This window comes from Arvicanthis niloticus, chromosome 18, assembly GCF_011762505.2.
Source record: "Arvicanthis niloticus isolate mArvNil1 chromosome 18, mArvNil1.pat.X, whole genome shotgun sequence".
Taxonomy (NCBI): Eukaryota; Metazoa; Chordata; class Mammalia; order Rodentia; family Muridae; genus Arvicanthis; species Arvicanthis niloticus.
In genome coordinates, this window is record NC_047675.1 from 24350152 (window position 1) to 24360307 (window position 10156).

The 10156-nt window shown below is 36.2% G+C and overlaps 1 long non-coding RNA gene across 1 annotated transcript; it reads right to left on the reverse strand.

Annotated features, from left to right (window-relative positions):
* Positions 1-3534: 3534 nt before the first annotated feature.
* Positions 3535-9822, reverse strand: LOC143434891 (uncharacterized). The gene is made up of 4 exons (XR_013104744.1): positions 9741-9822; positions 9002-9061; positions 4768-4857; positions 3535-3743 (listed from the first exon to the last, which is right to left on the reverse strand). It is a non-coding gene; the product is annotated as an uncharacterized LOC143434891 (long non-coding RNA).
* Between the last annotated feature and the right edge of the window lie 334 nt (positions 9823-10156).

Consider the following 10156-nt stretch of genomic DNA (forward strand, 5'->3'; position numbering starts at 1 on the left):
TATCTTGGTTTCTCCATCTATGGTAATTGAGAGTTTTCTGGGTATAGTAGCCTGGGCTGGCATTTGTGTTCTTTTAGGGTCTATATGACATTTGTCCAGAATCTTTTGGCTTTTATGGTCTCTGGTGAAAAGTCTGGTGTAATTCTGATAGGCCTGCCTTTATACTTGACCTTTTTCCCTTACTGCTTTTAATAGTCTTTCCATTTTGTGCATTTTGTGTTTTGATTATTATGTGACAGGGCAAATTTCTTTTCTGATCTAGTCTATTTGAAGTTCTGTAGGCTTCTTGTACATTTATAGGTAGCTCTTTCTTTAGGTTAGGAAAGTCTTTTCTATAATTTTGTTGAAGATATTTACTGGCCCTTTAAGTTGGGAATCGTCACTTTCTTCTATACCTATTATCCTTAGGTTTGGTCTTCTCATTGTGTCCTGGATTTCCTGGATGTTTTGGGTCAGGAGTTTTTTGCATTTTGTAGTTTCTTTGACCATTGTGTCAATGTTTTCTATGGTATCGTCTGCACCTGAGATTCTTCTATCTTTTGTATTCTGTTGGTGATGCTTACATCCAAGACTCCTGATCTCTTTTCTAGGTTTTCTATCTCCTGGATTGTCTCCCTTTGTAATTTCTTTATTGTTTCTACCTTCATTTTTATGTCCTGAGTAATTTTGTCCAATTCCTTCACCTACTTGGTTGTGTTTTCTTGTAATTCTTTAAGGGATTTTTGTGTTTCCTCTTTAAGGGCTTCTACCTGTTTACATGTGTTCTGATGTATTTCTTCCAGGGAGTTATTTATGTCCTTTTTAAAGTCTTATATCATCATCAAGAGGAGCGATTTTAAATCTGAATCTTACTTTTCTGGTGTCATCAGGTATCCAGGACTTGCTATGGTGGGAGAACTAGGATCTGATGATGCCAAGTAACCTTGGTTTTTGTTGCTTATGTTCTTGTGCTTGCCTTTCATCATCTGATTATTTCTAGTGCTACCTTCACTCACTATCTATGACTGGAGCCTGTCCATCCTGTTATCTTGGCTATTTCAGAACCCCTTAGAATCCAGTTGTCTCTATGATCCTGTAACCTTCAGACCCTGGTTGTGATAGCTCCTGAGAGTCAGGCTGTTTCCGGACTCCTGAAATCCTGGTGTGTCCAAGCTCCTGAAAGCCTGTGATTCTATTTTCCTATGTTCTTATGTGGAGTCCAGCCTCCTCTGGGTTTTGGGGGAGTGGGTACAGAGCTGGAGACTTAGGGCTGCTCCAGGCACAGGCACAGACAGGAGGGGTCCTGTGCCACTAGCCTTGAGGGAGTTCCTGGGACCCAGTGGGTCCCAAATCACTCCCTGTTAGGGGTGAGGTTTACTCACCTGCATTCCTGGGCATGTTAGAACTCCTGGGAGTCCAGCCTTCTCTGGGTTTTGGGGTTTTGGGTGCAGAATTGAAGCTTTAGGGCTGCTCTAGGCGCAGGCACAGACAGAACAAATATATGCTTATGTAAAACATTAAAACAAAATATTTTTATGAATTCCATGTAAACCATACACAGAAAGACACATCAGTAGCAATAGATAGCTGAGCATTTGAGAGATAACAGATAGCAACTTCCATCACCAATGCTAGCTGGCTTCACATTTGGCACTTGAAATAGTTTCCTAGAAACAATTGAAAAACGACCCCAGCAGAATGGTCAAGCCTCTGTCTTCTAGAATTACTGATGCCTACTTCTGTTTTCAAAGTAATATTTATTTTCAGATTCTTATCAATTTGACCACCAAGAGTGTGAAGATATTTAGGCCAAATTTTCTTCAGAGTTCAAGCCAAGGTGTTTGACTATACTCAGAATTATTTTCAGAAAAAAAAATGATATTCTAATTCACTGGAAAAGAAGTGCATTGGGAAAGAAGGCATTGCCTGAGAGCAGAATGCCAGGCTTCCTGTCTAAATTCCCTTTCTTATTGTGCAAAACCAGTGTTGACTCTAGTGAAAAGGCTTTGTATAGACCTTTCCCTACTTTACAACAGTTTGTTTGTTTGTGTAAGAGTGAGATAGCAACTTCACTGTCTCTTCCAGCATCTCATATTGCTTTCAGTCTTAACAAACCCTTCAGTACTCTTTCTTACAAACCGAAGCAGCAAAACATCAATTAACTGGAAGAGAACTCTAATATCCTCTGTGGTAACACACATCAAAACAGAATATCTTATGTCAAAATATGTATTTTCAACTAAATAGGTTTTCTTTGAAGTATTAAATATTTATTCTGCACCAACCTCAAAATATTATCTAGAGAAACAAATACCTTGCCAAATGATGGGTGTATTTTGTAATAAATAAAAAAATTTTTCATTCCCTGGACAACAGCAGAAAAAATAATAAAGCTTTAACAGAGAAACCAGTGCAATAATAATCAATACACCTCATGTTGCTACTCATGTATTTGCCCAGAAACATTGTTAGCAATGATTTCTTTCACAACATAACATGTCCTCACTAGTTGGTACCACCCTCCTTTACAGTCAAGTCAGCAGAGAGAAATGAATAAGGGAATGGAAAGATTCATATTGCCACCCTGCTGGATTCTCTGAAATTTCTTTGAAATTAATTGCAAGCTCATCTCTGCTTCATGTTTGTTTTGAAGTAACCGTCTGCTTTTTTAAAGGTGTTTGAAACCATTTATAATGAAACTGCTTGTATACCACCATAAATGGTATGGAGGGATGCAGGGAACAACTAGAAAAGGATATCACTAATAAAAAGGTGATAATTGTCCTGAAAGGCAAAGCTGAGGCATATGCTTAGCGTCTCACATTCTGTACGGAATGTGGCAGCCAAGGCAAAGAGAAGGCAAGAAGGACGGCACTACAGGCAGGATGAGATGAAAGAAGAGAAGGTTTGGAGCAGGTAACTTGCAGGGTTGCTCCAACGTGCTGCTGTGCAACCCAGAAAAAATACACAACCTCTGATTTCCAAACAGGTGGCAGACATGACTGCCTGATCAATGTCTCCTGATAGCCTCAGCCTACTCTTTAATAGCATTATGCATAAGTGAAATTTATGTTCGAGCATGCGTGCTGCCAGAAATATTTCCCTGCCGGCCATATTTCACTTAACAGTTCATTACTCAAGATTTGCTCTTAAATACAGTAGTTTTTAACAGCTGTACTAGCTTCTATCAATGTACCCCTAAAAATCCTATAATAATATTTTCCGCCTCATTTCCTTCTTTCTTTTGACTGTTGTGATAAAGCACTGTGTCCGATAAGGGGAATTGACAGTCTTGTCAAACTCCAAAACAGGCATTTACATAATGTTTTATTCACACAATTGCAGCAGCTTGCAGAGACTGAAGGAATTTACGTTTTCTAAATAATACATTTTCACTGATTATGGCATTTTTCCTACAGTCTGCCACTCATTAACCACCTCTTCTGTAGCCCTAAGGGTTCTTCTATTCCTTAAGTAAATGGGACAAAATGCTTATTTGTTTCAAAGGAAACAAAAATTCTTGATTGGAAAGCAAAGTCAGCATGTGAGCCCTGGGAGCCAACACCATCTTTATTTTAGATTAGGAATTCAATAATAGCCATTAATACTCATACAATAATAAACTCGGTAAATACATCAGTATTGTTAATCCCAGACTTTGAAAGAGCTTAATGAAATGACAGTGGTGGTGTCTCAGACAACTTTACCAGCTGCTCCAGAGCAACATCTGTATGTCTTGTCCAAAAGTCATTTAGTATTTGCACCTGTAGAAGAAAACATCCCTTAGTCAAAGTTTTCAATATTGTTCCACTCTAAAGGATGGAGTATCTTTTAATGTTTTGAGGCTATGTAATTCTCAGCCTCATCCATCCATAGGCTAAGATGGATAGATTTAAATGTCTTTCTTATCAGCTTTTGTTCTGGTAAGTCTTGAAAGGAGTACTGCAATCAGTAACCTCTCATGGAAAGTGTCTTCAGTACTCTTTTTATTAATGATAATGAATGGTAGAATGCTTACTCCAAGAAGAAATTATATATATATATATATATATATATATATATATATATATATATATATGTGTGTGTGTGTGTGTGTGTATACATACATATAATATATATATATATATGTATGTATGTATACACACACACACACAGTCTATAATAATAGCAATAATATAATAATATAATAATAGCAGCTGTTGACTGGTATTCCATTTATTTTACTGTGGTCTGGTTATATATGCAAGAGCATAGCAAACAGCACTGTCTATGATATTGGATAATTGCTTTCTTCTTATTATTGGTCAAGTTTGGCTTCTGTTGCTGTAATAAACACAATGATAAAAGGCACCTTGGGGAGGAAAGGGTGTATTTCAGCTTCTAGGTTCATCATCATGGGAAATCAAGACAGAAACCTGGAGACAGAAACTGAAGCAGAGACCATGGAGGGATGCTGCTTACTGCCCTACTTTTCATGGCTTGCGTAGCTAAGTTCTTATAAAACCTACTACCATCTGCTGGGGTGGTATCAACCACATTGGGCTAGACCCTCCCATAAAAATCATTAATCAAAACACACCCCAAAGACCTGTCTACAGACTATCTCGTTTTCTCAGTTGATGTTTCCTCTTTTCAAATGATTCAAGCTTGTGTTAATTTGACAAAAAAAATATACAACAACAAAACAAGAACAACAAAAACATACAAGCATATTATTTCTTTCTCTTTGGGAGAATCACTTAAGTATTAACTTAGTTTATGTTCCAAAACAAAAATGCCAATGATTACCTAATATTCCTTCGTTTCCAGTTCCTGAGTCTATGTTTCTGAAGCTTGAAGCTAGAACTTTGTGGAATGTATAGAATCATTTTCCTTGCTCTATGAGGAACAAAAAAATACTTTAGTATTTTTTTATCTGTCTTATAACAGTACAGAAATATTTGACCTCTGCTTATACCTTCTATAGCTCTCAGTAACTTCCTCAGCAGTAAACTTTATCCCTGTGTCTTCATGGCATAGGAGGATGTTCTAGTACTGAGGCTGACTCCCTCCCCCCCACACACACACAAACTCCTTTCAATAGGCACATTAAATTTCCCCATCTATGCATAGTAGTACATAAGTATATATGTAAGTTCTTTTGAATCTGGCTAAGAATCTGGCCTGCTGTACCCCTTACTAAAGAATTGTCACTCAACAACTATCTTAACCTTTCTGCATCTTTCTTTGTGAATCTGGTTTTATAAGACAGTCTCCTACCTACAATAGGTACAAGGACTAGCATCTAAACATAGCCTCTATGAGAGGCTTGCCCACTAAAATGCAGTAAGGTCTAGTAACAGCAAACTGGTAAATTATGCCATTTATTTCAGAATCTCTTTAATAGTGGAATAACAAAGGCTTTCTTCTTGTTCATGAGTAACCTTATTGGTTTATTCACTGATGGACAACTAACTAGGCATTCACTTCTGTATCTCTCCATCATTTATTATGCTTTCTCCTTCTCTGGACACATTCACAATCTCTACTGTAGACAATGAGTCATCCCTTCTCACATGTATTTTCCTTTGATGAATCTCGAAATCACACTGGTCCACCAGCAGAAGTGGTGGCAGGAAAAGAGAAATGTAACTTCCCTCTTTCCGAAGGACATTGTATAGAACAAAATCAAAACAAAACAGAAACAATCAGAGCTGTGACATAAAAATCTTTCCTAGACTCTCACAGTTTGTAAACACTGGTTTGTTAATACGCCTCTTATTAACCTTAATTTGTTTCAGGGTCTGCTTTTGCCAATAGAATTCCTGTATCCTTGCCTTCAATATATGTAGTAGAGGTTTCTGACATTACTGTTCTGTTACAGGCAACACCTAATTGGGAAGAGGCTGTGTGCTTGAAATTGATTCATGGAGGAGAAAACCCATTGGTGACTCAGTTGGTATTTACTAATTACCATGAATCTTTATACAGGAGAATTTTTCAACAGGTTGAGAAGGTGTTGGCATGCTTGGTGACTGATATCCTTCAACTGTTTTTATGCAATGTCTTAACTGAAGCGAGAGAACACTTCACACCAATCTGGTCTACTAAATATGAAGACATTGATTGGTATTTTGTAATGATAAAAACTTAAGTAAGATAAATTAGAGAAGACAAAATGACCATAATTTTTATAATTATTAGTTTTACTTATACTAGATGTTAACCAAGATGCTTAGAAACACGACTCATAGAAATTGTGTCATGTATCAAAATGAAATTTACCGATGTCTTAAATATTATATAGAAACTGAAGGAAAAGGCTACTATGATTCTAAAAATTTTTCTTAAAAATGCAAACTTTTAATTTATATATAGAGAAAATATATTCATTTTAGATCTACGAATAATTATCCCTTGCTTTGCTTTACTTCTGTGCGCTTCTTTTAAATATGAATAAAAGAAACCATACACAGTGTTTCTGCTGTTAGAGCTCAATGCATGAAAACTGGACTTTCCCAACAGCTATGTTTCTTTAGAAACCAGTCTACCTCCATACAGTAATGCAAGCATCATTGTACCACATACATTTATAATTGATAGGAGATATAAAAATGTCAGCCTCATTGTGAAGAAAATTGTGTTTGCTTTATAATAACCAAACATTTGAAAACAAATTAAAATAGTCACTGTGCATTTTTAGAGGAGAAAATTACATAGCTAATCTTTCCAGAGTCAGATGCAATACCAAGCACTTGGTGTCGTGGGTATCTTATACATAAGCATTATTTATCTTGCTTCCATATTCCCTTGACGATTTGTCTCAACATTACATGCCAAGGGCTTCTTCTCTTGCTTGGGGGCAAACAGCATATTGCTCATGTTGATCATGGTGAGCACCGGTTTTCTCATTATAAAACAATTCCCTTATCCTCAGAATCCCTGTGGACTCTTTGGAATTGCCCTTGATTTACAAAGCAGTGGTGAAGAGCTGCACTTCCCTGACAATTTAGTTAAGATTATCACACAATAAAATCTTTTACAATGAAATCAAGCCATAAAATTTAACCCAATATTGGTCAGTCTCCTAACACAGGAGTAGGTGGGAAACACAAAGATATAAAATAAGCATGGTGAATTCGAGCTTGTTTCAAAATCCAAGAAGATCTAAGTAAACTTGAGGACAGAAGCAGGATAGAGATGAAAGCCAGGAAGGAGAATTATAACAAACTACAAAATCTTAGGTCTCTTGTGGCCAGGCATTGAAGCCAGGTAACAAGGGGATAAAGTCTGAAATCACAAAAGAAGCTTGGGCTTTGAAGTTAGATATTAGGCTTCAGTTCATGCTCTACTCTTAGATTTGTCTCAGGCATGCAACTTAAGCTCACACTCTGTTCCTCTTTTCACTTTTCTCTTTCTCGCCTTCTTTCTTGTGTAAAGTTAGCAAGCAATAACTATTTGACAAGAATTTGAAGCACTAAACTAAAAATGAGAATCAAATGCCCACTCCCATCTCTCTGTCTCTGTCTGTCTCTTTGTCTCTCTATCTCTCCATCTCTGTCTCTCTCTCAATCTCTCTCTCTCTCTCTCTCTCTCTCTCTCTCTCTCTCTCTCTCTCTCTCTAAATGTTGCTGATATTAAATTATGTGATCCTTCTCTCACTGAGCTGGTCAGTTGAAGATAGCATTTTGATAGTTCTAGGTTAAATCTTGCTATGAAGAATTTCTCTTCATCAAAATTTTCTTTAATAGATGTTTGTGGGCGTGGGTGTGTGTATGTGTTATGTATCATATGTATTGTCTGTATAGAATATGTATAGTGGGTTGGGTATGATATGCCATACATTCATGTGTTGTTTTGTCACATTTTTTGACATCGAAATGATGGAACAAAACACAACACAGAAAATTTTTAATGTGTAAAAATGATAAAGAAGAATATTTTTATAGCTAGTCAACAATATTTTAAATAAAATATATTATGATTGTGAAAGAATTAGCTACTCTGTTTTATTTTAAGATAATTTCTAATGCCAGGGGTAGCGGCACCTGCCTTGAATTCCTGCAACTGGGAGGCAGAGGCAAGCAGATCTCTGTTACTTCAAGGCCAGCTTGGTCTACATAATGAGTTCCAGGATATCCAGAGCTATAGTAAAAACCTGTCTTAGAAACAGTACCAAAATAATGATAACAATGGTGGTGGTAATAATAATAATAATACATTCTTAGAAACTTATTCTATTATTAGAAAATCTGCAGAACTGTTGGAAAATTATATTTGTCAAAATGACAAAAAAGTGCTTAAAGTAATCCAACAATATTTCCTCAGAAAGCAGAAGCATTACCTATATAGCTGGTGTGGTGATATATTCTTTAAGTCTATGAAAGCAGAGGCAATCAGATCTCTGTGAGGTCACAGCCAGAATGACCTACATAATGAGCTCCGATCCAACCAAGGCTTCACAGAGAAACAGGAAGAGGAACAGGGATCATATAAAAAAGGAATAAGAGTAAGACAAAGATTAGAAGAACTCTTATTGTGCAGACATTAAGAACTAATAATGAAATTAATGGAATCAAAAGTTATTACATAGCAAAGAAACAACTACTAGAATGAGGATGCAACAAACAGAATCAGAGGAAATCTCTGTAATCTATTTTTCTGATAGTTAGCTAGTATCCAGAATACATAAATTTTCAAAAGCTAATACAGAAAAGTTTTGAGTATTCCAATCAATAAGCAGGTACAAGATTGAGCAGACAGTCCTTCATCTCCAATGGACATATGAAAACCATTTAGCATCCTTTGACACCAGAAATTACAGAAACTAGCATATTATTCCATCTGACACAGTCTAGAAAACAAGCAACAAGTATTGAAGAGAGTGTGGGGAACAGGAGTACTTCTGCATTGCTGGTAAACTAGTACAGCTACTATGGAGAGTTCTCAAAAAATAAAAGTAGAGGTATTTTAGAGCCTAGCTATACCACTTCAAGATATATACACAAAAGAAGATACTTCAGCACACATAAGAGATACTTACATATCTGCAATCATTTCTTAAGTGTTCATATTAGCCAAAGTATAGAACCACCATAGATGCCTACAGACAGATGAATAGATTTTTAAGTATGTTAATATACATAATGAAATTTTAACCACAAAGAATTTTATTTTTTTTTTCAGGAAAATGGATTAGGTCAGAGATTACCTAAGGAATTAGCCCAGACCTAGAAAGGCAAATATTGCATTTCCCTTCATTTGTTAGAATCCATATTTAGCAAAGAATAAAAAAATAATAATATACAGAATGGAAGAAATATATTTTGAAAGAAAAGGGAAACATTGGAAGACAAAGGAGACTGAAGACAAGACATAACAAGACATGACAAGAGATAACAAGAGGAGTTGAGTATGATCAAACTACAGAATACAGTATATATGTAAATATATACACATATACAGGATATATAATATATTACATATAATTATTATATTATAAATATAATATTTATATTATATATTATGTATATCATAGTGAATGAAACCCAGTACTTTTGTATAATGAGCATGCACTGACAAAACAAAATGAACCACCTTCTGCTGTTACTTTTGTTCACATTTTTCAATTCCACTTCTATTTATATGAAAAATAAAAAAATTAAAGAATTTCTAGTTTACATAAAATGTTCAAGAAATGGTATTGAAGACCCCCAAACTCAGGAGACCCTTCCTCAAGTCTCAGGAAATCACGACCACCCAAAAATCACAAGAAACCATACCTGGATGCAATCAGCAGAGGTTTATTGGGGAGAGTTGGCTAGCCAACGGTCAAACTGCTCGTCCATGCAGGAACAGAATTTTGACAAAAGGCCAGCAAACTGAGGGGGGGGTGGTATAGCATGGGGTGGGGAAAGGAAGAAATTTTCATGAGGTTATACATGATTGGTTGTTTTACAAATTTTGAACATCAGCAGGCTGTAACACTGGGAAAACCTCAAGGTGGTGGGGGTAACCAAGAACAGTGGAACATTTCAGAGGAATCCACCCTAAATGATTTAGAGCTACGTGAAAATTACTCTGCATACTCATTCTTCTCAAAAATGTAGTTTTACCATGTCACTGTGCCCTACTCTGTCATTACCAACTATTTCAGGTTAAATATTTCTCACTTTCTCCAGTCATAGCCCCACCTTGT